The 11,691-nt window shown below is 41.6% G+C and overlaps 1 non-coding gene across 1 annotated transcript; it reads left to right on the top strand.

Moving 5' to 3' along the window:
- The first annotated feature begins 5,543 nt into the window (after positions 1 to 5,543).
- LOC120281388 lies at positions 5,544 to 5,650 on the top strand. Its single transcript, XR_005542555.1, has one exon. It is a non-coding gene; the product is annotated as a small nucleolar RNA R71 (small nucleolar RNA).
- Positions 5,651 to 11,691: the final 6,041 nt, after the last annotated feature.

Below are 11,691 nucleotides of genomic sequence, written 5' to 3'. Positions count from 1 at the left end.
GCTTTGTTTTTACATTAGATTTCATTGATTGTATCTAGCTCCATGGAGAGCTAAACCCTTAGTGGGTACTTGGGTATTTGTGAACCCTAGGATATATTCGTTTCATTGAATCTCTTTATTATGCTTTCAATTAATTGATGTTTATTGTGAGTTCCAATCTTGTATGCTTGATTATATGAATACTCCCCTAGAGTGACACTAAGGTTGAGAGTTCTTCTTGGTAACTCTTGTGAGTGAGTGACACACCATGAGAGTTAGACAAAGCTAGATTGGAGAGGGTTGAGAGGGTGAGTCGAGAGGTAGCAGAGCGTCCCCTTTCCCCTCCGGTGTGATCTATCCTACCTCCATGTTCCAAGAGTTCTTTGCGACCATAGTAGAGTGAATGAGCTAAGGGATAACTTTCCACTGGGGCATAGTAGCGAGTACAACGGAGTGAAGCGTTGAAGTGATTTTAGCATCTAGGGCTTAATTGTGGCTAGGGATCTTTCACCTGGACCAAAGGGTTTAGGTCCATATATAGGAATAGGGTTTATCATTTGGAATCTATAGAGCTCATTGCAATCCTATATGAGTGCGAGGTGTTGAGATTGTTCGATTTTTCCTCCGGGACATGTATAGAGTTAGGCATGGTTGACCTTAGATTTTGGACTATGCAATTAAGGATTTCCACAAATCACTATTGCATTAATTAGGAAGCATAATAGAGGTTTCTTACACTTAAAACGATTGTCCTAGGCGGAATAATATCCAGCTACCCCATTTTTCTTGTTGTTTTTAATCTTGAGAATTGAATCTTGTCACACATATCACTATTTATTTTCCACATTTATTAAGAAACAATTTAAGTGTCTTTATTCCGTACTCTCTGTGGTACGATACCCACTCATCTGGGATTATTACTTCGATACCCGTGCACTTGCGGTGTACACGCATATTCGGTCGTGCCAGTCAACCGTAACTAACTCTACACTATGTCCCGGTAGAGAAATCGTTCAGTCTCAACACCTCACACTTTGCAAAGTTGCATGGAGTTCTAGTGATTCCAAGTGATAAACCCTATTTCTATGTGTAGATCAAACCCTTTGGTCCAGGCGAAAAACCCTAGTCTCAATTAAGCCCCAGATACTAAAGTCATTTCAACGCTTCACTCTATTGCTGATAAGTGCTTGTGTAATATGAATGCGAATCGTTCATTCCTTATGTTGAGCATTACTTTTCTCGGGTTTTTACACTAATATGTGTGTTTTTATGTTACTTTTGTGCAGGTAGGGTTGTGAGGCCGAGTATGAAGGAAATAAGCCAATGTGGATCGTAATGCACCGATTTTGGAGGAAATCTTACTAAGGTTCAAACGCGAAGACATAGGTCGGGTGTGAGATGCTAGAGTGTGTGCCAACCTCCTCGTATTCTAGTTGGCACATCCATTTGGAGGGGCACAAGGGCAGTCACACTCGAGCATTCTGACTTATGCACATAGAACAAGAGCTCCACCAACGTGTACACCATTGAAGAAGCAAGTGATCCACGATGTGAACGTGTGCCCGTTGTATTAACCCAATGAAAGTATGGATTCGGGAAGCTATTCGAGTCGGATCATCGTAGCAAGGTGTTGTAGCAAAGACCTGCATTTATGCCTACGAGAAAACAGGAATTCAGAGATTCCACATGGGCGTGTGGAAATTATCCACGCCCGTGTGGAAATTCCACATGGGTGTGTGAAAACTCTACAGGCCCGTGTAGTCGCCTGACTCCAGCCCTATTTAAAGCCGATTCAGCCCCGATTTTAGCATTTTTTTCTCCATCTTTTCCCCAACTTAAGAGAGGGCTTCGGCTAGGGTTTTGAGGGGTATTAGCTAGGGTTTTAGAGAGGTTCTATGGCTCCGACATCGCGCATCATTTGGAAGAAGGTTATTGGGAGAGCTTTCGTCGACACTGATCCGGCGAGGTGTATCCTAGGCCGGACAAAGGATCCCTTGCGACGAGTAGAGGACTCTCCACAAGACCATTGATACGACAATCGAGGGGGTTTATCTATGGATTCATTGCTTTTACATTCTATTTCTTTGATTGTATTTAGCTCCATGGAGAGCTAAACCCCTAGTTGGTACTTGGGTATTTGTGAACCCTAGGATATATTCATTTCATTGAATCTCTTTATTATGCTTTCAATTAATTGATGTTTATTGTGAGTTCCAACTTTGAATGCTTGATTGTATGAACATTTCCCCTAGAGTGACACTAGGGTTGAGAGTTATTGTTGGTAACCTTGTGAGTGAGTGACACACCATGAGTGTTAGACAAAGCTAGGTTGGAGAGGGTTGAGAGGGTGAGTCGAGAGGTACAGGAGCGTCGCCTTTCCCCTCTGACGTGATAGATTCTACCTCCGTTCCTCGAGTTCTTTGCGGCCATAATAGAGTGAATGGTCTAAGGGATGAACTTCCACTGGGGCTTAGTTGTGCGTGCAATGGAGTGAAGCATTGAGGTGATCTTAGTATCTAGGGCAGAATCGTGGTTAGGGACCTTCCACCTGGACCAAAGGGTTAGGTCTATAATTAGGAAGAGATTTATCACTTGGAATCCCTAGAGCTCATTGCAACTCTATGCGAGTGCGAGGTGTTGAGATTGTTCGATTTCTCCTCCGGGACATGTATAGAGTTAGGGATAGTTAACCTTAGATTTGGGACTATGTAATAAAAGATTTTCATGACTCACTATTGCATTGATTAGGAAGCATAATAGAGGGTTCTTGCACTTGAAGCGATCGTCCTAGGCGGAGCATTATCCGAGTACCCCATCTTTATCGATTGCCTTACCTTCTTCTTTACTCGTGCTCTCTTACTTGTTGATTTTACTTTTGAGAATTGAATCATTGTCACACTTATCATTGATTTTTCACATAGCTAAGAAGCGGATTATGTGTTTTTATTCCCTACTCCCTGTGGATTCGATACCCGCTCATCCGAGATTATTAGTTCGACAAACCCATGCACTTGCGGGATATACGCAAGGGGACCTTGTCAATTGCTCACGCAACTAAGCCCCAACGGAGTTCATCCTTTAGTTCTTCATTCTATTATAACCACAAAGAACTCTAGGAATTGGAGGCAGGATAAATCACACAGGAGGGGAAAGGGGACGCTTCGGTACCTCTCGACTCACCCTCTCAACCATCTCCAATCTAGCTTTGTCTAACCCTCATGGCGTGTCACCCATCCATAAAGGTTACCAAGATGAACTCTCAACCCTAGTGTCACTCGGGATGAGCTCGCAGTATAGACCCATGGCAGTGTGAAAATTAAATACGGCTTGCGTTTTCTCTGGATGCTTTAAAACACTCTGCAGTCTCTGCAAAAAATTCCTTAACATAGCAATACACTTAGAGCCTGCCTTATCATACAAACTATACCAAGTAAAAACACCAAAAACCTGCTCAAACGACCAACGACTTCACCATAAAAATTTAAGCACACGATAACACCAAAATGTCCACGAGAAACTCACAGCAATAGCATCTAAAAATCAAGACACCAACAGTTAAAGCCTTATTCATTCAAACACAAACTAAAAACTAGGAAAACAGTAAAAACTTGGGTTGCCTCCCAAGAAGCGCTTATTAAACATCACTTAGCTTGACGTACCTTATCTTACTTCACGGGGGCTTATAGATGAAGGCTCACCTCTTACCCATGACTTGGAAGCATGATGAACATAACCTTTTTAAGGTAGAGGGAGAGTTGTTGAGCTTGTTACCACTTAAGGGTTCATCATCCTTTTTCGGTTCTTGTGCTTCCCCAACAGCCTTGGGGCGTTTCTTGTGGCGTCTCCTCGCTAGCTTCATCTTCCGGAGCATCTTCCTCACAATCCCTGGGGTAGATGGTACCTTCACTTCTAGATCAAGCATCATCACCTCTTCGTTCTCCATTTCTTGGTCTAGCAACCCCGTGTATTCATCGATTAGTTAGTCGGTAGTGTCAAGAAAATAAAGAGTATCATCAAAGTCGAGAGAATATCGCATGGCTTCGGCAAGGTGGTATGTGAGCTTGTTATTTCCAACCCTCAGTGTCAACTTCCCACCGTACATGTCGATAAGTGCCTTAGAAGTGCGTAAGAATGGGCTCTTAAGCATCAAAGGAACACCTGCATCCTCATCGACATCCAACACTACAATGTCTACAGGAAATATGTACTTGTCCACCTTGACAAGTATGTCTTCAATGATGCCCCTCGGATGTCTCACTATTCGGTCCACAAATTGCAATGTTATTCGAGTGGGAGTAGGCTCTCCCAAGCCTAGCTTCTAAAAGAACGAGAATGGCATGATGTTGATACTAGCCCCCGCATCTGCCAATGCCATCTCTTCACCCAAATTGCCTATGTTGCATGGAATCACAAAGCTTCCATGGTCTTTCTTCTTGTTCGGCATATTCTTTTGCAATACTACCAAACAAGAGGTATCTAAAATCACCGATGCATTCTCCTCCAACTTTTTCTTGTTGGTCAAATGATCTTTCAAGAACTTGGCATACAGAGGCATTTGAGACAATGACTCCACAAAAGGAATGTTGATGTGCAATTTGTTGAATAAACCCAAGAACTTCTTGTATTGCTCATCATTTTGGTCGTTCTTCAATCTTGAAGGATACGGGATTCTTGGCTTGTAAGGTGGTGTTGCCATCTCCTTCTCTTTGTTAGCTCTCTTCTCAACCTCCATGACCTCGGGTGCTTCAACATTGGTCTTCTCACTTGGAAACCTACCCTCAACCTCACGACCACTTCTCAAAGTGATCGCCTTCACATGTTCTCTCGGATTAGTTTCGGTATTACTCGGTAGGCTTCCTTATGGTCTCTCTGATAGAGACTTCACAATTTGACCCACTTGATTTTTTGAATTGTGTAATAAAGCGGCATGGTTGCGAAGTATAGCCTTGATCAATTGGAACCGTGTATCCGATGATTGCACAAATCTAGTCAAGGCATTTTCTAAGTCGGTCATCCTGGTTTCTAAGCCTGAAACTCTATTCTCCATGTTCGGGGCTTGTTATTATTGAAAACCCGGTGGTGTTATGGCCTTTTACTGGCTTTGGTTACTCCATGAGAAATTGGGATGGTTCCTCCACCCTTGTTTGTAGGTGTTTCTATAAGGATTACCTTGTACCCTTCCTGAATTGCCCACAAAGTCTACTTGTTCGATCGAGGCTGAAGTAGCAATTGAAATAGGACAATTAGACGGCATATGTGAACCCCCACATCCATCACAACTCATGATCGTGGCCACCCTCGGTGAAGTCAATGTATCCAATTTCTTGCTCAATGCCTCTATTTGGGCTGCTAAGGATGTAACCGCATCAATTTCATGGAGTCCGGTCATTTTCTTCTTTTCCCTTGCATTCCATTGGTAGCTGTTTATGGCCATTTTCTATACCAACTGCCAGGCTTCTTCAGGGGTCTTGTTCCCTATTATACCTCCTACGACTGCATCTAGAAGTTGTCTCATACTTAGATTCAATCCGTTGTAAAAAGTTTGAATGATCATCCATTCGGGGAAACCATACTGTGGGCACTTCCGCAAGAGGTCTTTGAATCGCTCCCATATCTCAAACAAGGATTCAAGCTCCATATGAACAAACAACGACATTTTATTACGAAGCTTTACCGATTTCCTGAGAGGGAAGTACTTGGCAAGAAAAGCTTCGACCATTTCATTCCATGTCGTGATGGATGCTCATGGTAAAGAATGTAGCCACTGCTTTGCTCTTCCTTTTAGAGAAAATGGGAAAGCCCTCAATCTTATAGCATCATCCGTAACACCATTAACCTTCAGAATGTCACAAACTTCCAAGAAGTTTGTAATATGATTGTTTGGATCCTCATCGGCCAAACCATTGAATTGCACCGACTGCTGTATCATTTGGATGAATGGTGGGTTTAGCTCAAAGTTTGGAGCTATAATCGGGGTCGCACAATGCTAGATTGTGTCCCCAATACTAACGGTCTGGCGTAATTAGAAAGTGTTCTCTGTTATTCATTCTGTTCTGCCATATTATCCGACCCATCAACTTCCACTTCAGCTAGATTCGACGGTTCTTACACAGTTACCCTTTCTTCTGAGTGTACGTTCAAGTTCAGGATCACCTTCAATTAATATCAAAGGGTTTGCTCGGGTTATAACCTAGAGCTGCACCAAAATAAAGAAAACAAATCAGAATGATGATAGAATAAGAAGATGTGAAATAGAATGAATGATGAATGGCTAAGATAACAAAGTGCAAAGTATCTCTAAATGCATACTCCCCGGCAACGGCGTAAAAAACTTGACAACGGCCTTTTCGTATGACCCACAAGTGCATGGGTTTGTCGAAGTAATAAATTCCAAGTGAGTGGGGTAACGTATCCATAGGGAGCAGGGAATAAAAATACTAAAATTGCTACTTAACCAAGTGAAGACAAATAATAAATTTTTTGATAAAGTGTAATGTAAGCAAAAACAAAAGAAACAAGAATGAGAGGCCCAAGTAAGTGAGAGGAAAGACAATCGATAGAAGTGGGGTACTCGGACAATGCTCCCTCTAGGACTAATGTATCAAGTTCAAGACCTACTATTATGTTTCCTAACTAATGCTTAATGAGTAGTGGAAATCCTAAAGTGCACGGTCCCAAACCTAAGGTCAACCGTAACTAACTCTATACTATGTCCTGGTGGAGAAATCTTTCAGTCTCAACACCTCACACTGTCCAAAGTTGCATGGAGTTCTAGGGATTTGAAGTGATAAACCCTATTCCAATGTGTAGATCTAACCCTTTGGTCCAGGCGAAAGACCCTTAGTCACAATTAAGCCCCAGATACTAAAGTCACTTCAACGCTTCACTCTGTTGTTCGCGCAACTAAGCCCCATCAGAGTTCGTCCTTTAGTTCTTCATTCTATTGTAACTGCAAAGAACTCTAGAAACTGGAGGTAGGATAAATCACACCCGAGGAGAAAAGGGACGCTCCACTACCTCTTGACTCACCCTCTAAACCCTCTCCAATCTTGCTTTGTCAAACCTTCGTGGCGTGTCACCCATCCACAAAGGTTACTAAGATGAACTCTCAACCCTAGTGTCACTCTAAGGGAGAAATCATTCAACAAGCATTCAAGATTGAAACTCAATTAAAAACATCAATTAAGGAAGGCATAATAAAAGGTCAAAGAAACATTAACATCCTAGGGTTTACAAAATCCAAGTACCCACTAGGGGGTTTAGCTCTCCATGGAGCAAGATACAATCAATAATGAAATCAAAAGTAAAACAAGTTTCCATAGGAAAACCCCTCGGTATTCGTAACGATAGTCTTGTTGAGTAGCCTCTTCTTCTCCAAAGGTCACCTTATCCGGCGTAGGGCACACCTCACTAGATCAGTGCCAACAAAAGCTCCCCCAACAACCTTCTTCCAAGAGAAGCGCGGTGTTGAATCAGTAGGACCACTCCAAAGACTTACCTCAAGCCTCTCAATACCCTAGCCAACGGCCTCTCAATAGATAGAAAAAAGATGGGGAGAATGGTGAAAAGATTCTCCTAAAATAAGGCTGAATTGCGGCTTAAATAGGGCTAGAATCGGGTATCCACAGGTCCCTGTGGAATTTCCACACGGGCATGTGGAATTTCCACACGTCTGTGTGGATTCTATGGAAGCCTGATTTTTGACCGGCTATGAACACTAACTGGTATAGTGTATTACTACAGTGAACTGCTACAGTGCTCTGCCAAAACACTCCCAATTCCACACTTTTCATTGAGGCAACAGAAATGGGCACACGTTTACGCAGCAGATCATAACTTTTCTTTGATCAAAGTCGTCATTGGTAAAGATCTTGGTATCAATGCATAAGTCTGGAGATGGAAATGTAACTGCCTTCTTGCCCCTCCAACTCATTATAATGCCTTGACTACCTGGACGGTGGCTCACATTGACGTATCTTAGAGCCCCACTTGTGTTTTCGCGTTTGTTCCTTCCAAGATTCCACTAAATAGTGCGTTCACAATCTACCTATGGCTTATTTTCTTAATACTCAGCTTCACTACCCTAAATGCGCAAATGCACACAAATACACATGTATTAGCACTTAAACCTGATAAAAGTAATGCTCATCGTAAGGAAAGAACATTTTGCGTTCTTAACACATAAGCACTTATCAACCACAGCAGTAGTAGTAGAGCCCACCGAGGACACTGACATTGGATGTGTCTTTCTTTTTGTCTTTATATTTTTGTATTTCATTTCTGTATTTAATTTTGGACTTGTATAACTCAGAAAGGATCTTCCTTCTGAGTTTATCGTTTATTTTTATCTCGAGTTGTATTTCATTGCCTTATCTTTATATACTCGAGTTGTTTTTGTTTTTGTTGAGCTTGAGTAAACCCCCTTGTGTATACGTGCAGATGGTCTTGTGAGTATAGAAATTGAGGACTAGTCATAGACATGGTCAATGCGTTTTACACATGGCCGTGTGTGCTCCACAACCCGTTGGAACTGAACTCTCAAGGATTATAGCTCCATCTAATGTACCATTAGGAGTTTAGGGGAGTATTGTTTCAATTTTCCACTTCCACATATGATTTTGAGTGTTATACTTTTTATTGTGCTTGCATGCATACATTGAGGACAATATACATCTTAAGTGTTGTGGGGGGGTTCACATTACACATATCCTTTGCATAAATTTTGACTGAATATGTGACACGCGTCCGAATATGCGTGTAAACCGCAAGTGCACGGATGTCGAAGTAATAATTACCCCGGTGAGTGGGTAGTCGAATCCACAGGGAAAAGGGCTACTAGTACTAACTTCTTCTCTTCTTTCTAACCTAATGATAAATGGAAAGGTGTGGTGATCTAATGTGCGAAGAAATGAATACTGGAGACAAATATGCAAGGGTAAAATGGATGGAGATCTCAATCAGTAAAAGTGGGGTATTCGGGCAATGCTCCCCCTAGGATTCAGGTATTAGGTACCGAATAAGCAAAGTGTTTCTATGATGAGTAAGTTAAGTCGTGGAAATCCAAATATAATCGGATCCGGCCTCCCGATCACCGATACTAGTCCCCTACGAGGTCCCGGTGGAGAAATCGCTCAATCTCAACACCTCATACCACATATGACTGCAAAGCACTCTAGGGATTCCAAGAGTTGTATCCGATTTCTAAAGATTTATCCAACCCTAATTCCCGACAAAGGATCCTAACCCCCTACAAGGTCCCGGCGGAGAAATCTCTCAATCTCACACCTCACACCAAATATGGTTGCATAGAGCTTAAGGAACGGAGATAAAATACACTCAATCGGAAGGGAGAGGGGACACTCCACTATCTCATGACTCACCCTCTCAACCTTCTTTAACCTTGAAGTTCTAACTCTAATGGAGACCTCTCTCACATCAAAGTAGCAAATCATGCAAATCTAATCAACCACAAGGATTAATTAAACAAACAAGCAATGAGAATATAAGATTAAAACTTAGTCAAACTCGGATTAAATAGAAACACTAAGAAAATCCACAAAAGATGAGAATCCTAGGGTTCACAAGCCCAAATACCCTCTAGGGGTTTAGCTCTCTATGGAGCAACATACAAAACACACCATCAATGAATGAAAGTACATTAAAACCATAGAAATAAACCCCCTTATATATGAACTGATGGCCTTGATGGAGAGCTTCGACGTCTTGAAAGACCCTCTTCGAAGCTAGGTTCACCGGTGGCTTCCTTGATGCTATGACGGAGGAGGAATCGATCAAAGTTGGTGACGAAGCGCCTCCAAAGCCGCAAAGACCTCCTCTCCAAACCCTAGCCGTCTCACCCCTCAAGAGCCGCACAAAAGATGAGAAAGAATAAGGCAAAACGGCTATTTATAGGCCTTAGATCGCGTCTGTCACGTGCCCTCACACGCCCGCGTGGGCTGCAAGAATTTCCACAAAACGCGATCCGAACACTCTTCACAAAACGCGATCCGAACACTCTTTTCTTAAGGCCACATGTCCAGGCACACGTCCATGTGGTAGGCTATAAAACTTTTCTTCATCGATGTATCTTTGAGAGGTCTTGCAATCTTCACAAAGAGAAGGAATATGAAGATGTGGCTGCCTTTGTGCCCTTCCAAATAGTGAATTGACTTGAATCTTCTTGGAAGTTGGCACACATCTCCACGTTTATGAACTGCTCTCGTGTCTTGGTCCTTGAATTGAACAAGAACTCCCAACATTGTGTCTTTATAGCCTATCTTTGCTTCCTTTTTACTCTTCAAGGCATTCACAACCTATATGCATAAAAGAACACCAAATACACAATATCAGACATAAACTACAGTAAAAATGATGCTCAATGCATGTAAAACATATATAAAAATATGTCTACTCAAGCACTTATCAATATGCATGCTCACGTACCCAATGGCGGTTCACCTTAGTTGCAATGATTGTATTATTGACTTTAGGGGAAATTTTAACATTGAATTTTTTCATGCTCTAGTTTTTTCTTCAATTTTTAGGAATTTTTGCCCGATTGACACTTGTTGCACCACTCGCTCATTAAACCTTGTTGGAAACTCAAGTTCGATGTTAAGGGACTAATTAGTTTTTTTTTCTTGTGTTAATTTTGCTGTAAAAAAGAAAATAAAAAGAAAATAAAAAAATTATACTTGTTGTGGTTGTGTATTGGGGGTGGAAAAAGCTACCACCTATGAAGTATGAAGCTACTCTCATAAGTCGGATAGTAGTTATGCCCTAATGAGAGAAAGAGCTATCTCATAGGATGAGTGAAAGCTATTACCCCGGTAGAAAGAGCTACCACCTCAAAAGTGTGAAAGCCACCTTAGTGGCCGCTTTGGAAATGGCGTTCTTAGAGGATTTGTGAAGCTACTACCATCTTTTTATTTTGTGTTGTTTTGTAGATAAATAAGTCATTTATACCTAGAACTTTGAGGAGTATAAGTTGGATTAACTTGAGTGATTTACACACACTTACACGATTTCGGGTTTGTTGTCCTATTTGATTCTACTTTTTAGCTAGAGCATTGATCTTTCGTATTTAGTGTTGAAATTTCCCTTACTTGCAGAATGCTTCCCTTGCATGCTTTGGTGAACCTAAGGCCAAGCACTTTCAATATTTTTTTCTTCTATGCTTCCATGTTTTTTTTGCTCAAGGACAAGCAAAAGCTTAAGTGTGGGGGAGTTTGATAAGTGCTTGTGTATTAGTAATATGAAGTATTCTTTTCTTGTGATGAGCATTACTTTTATTAGATTTTAGTGCTAATATATGTGTATTCGTGTTACTTTTGTGCATGTAGAATTGTGGAGCCAAATATGGAGGGAGGAAGCAAAAGTAGATTGCGATTGCACTTAGTTGATGAAATCTTGGAGTGAACAAACGTGAAGACACAAATTGTGCTCGAAGATATGTGAATGTGTGCCAACCTCCATGTGCTCAAGCAATTACATGGTTTGGAGGGGCACAAAGGCAGTTACATTTGCGTATTCCGACTTGTGAAATGCTACCAAGATCTTCATCAATCTTATCCCTTATTGAAGAAATGAAGCGATCTACCGCATAGACGTGTGCCCGTTTATGTTACCTCGATGAAAAGTGTGGATTCGGGAGTGTTTTTGGAGTACTGCAGCATGTTACTGTAGTAAATCAATGCAGTAATTTACTATAGT

This window comes from Dioscorea cayenensis, chromosome 2 (genome assembly GCF_009730915.1).
Source record: "Dioscorea cayenensis subsp. rotundata cultivar TDr96_F1 chromosome 2, TDr96_F1_v2_PseudoChromosome.rev07_lg8_w22 25.fasta, whole genome shotgun sequence".
NCBI classification, from domain to species: Eukaryota; Viridiplantae; Streptophyta; class Magnoliopsida; order Dioscoreales; family Dioscoreaceae; genus Dioscorea; species Dioscorea cayenensis.
This window is presented reverse-complemented; position numbering and strand designations above follow the sequence as displayed.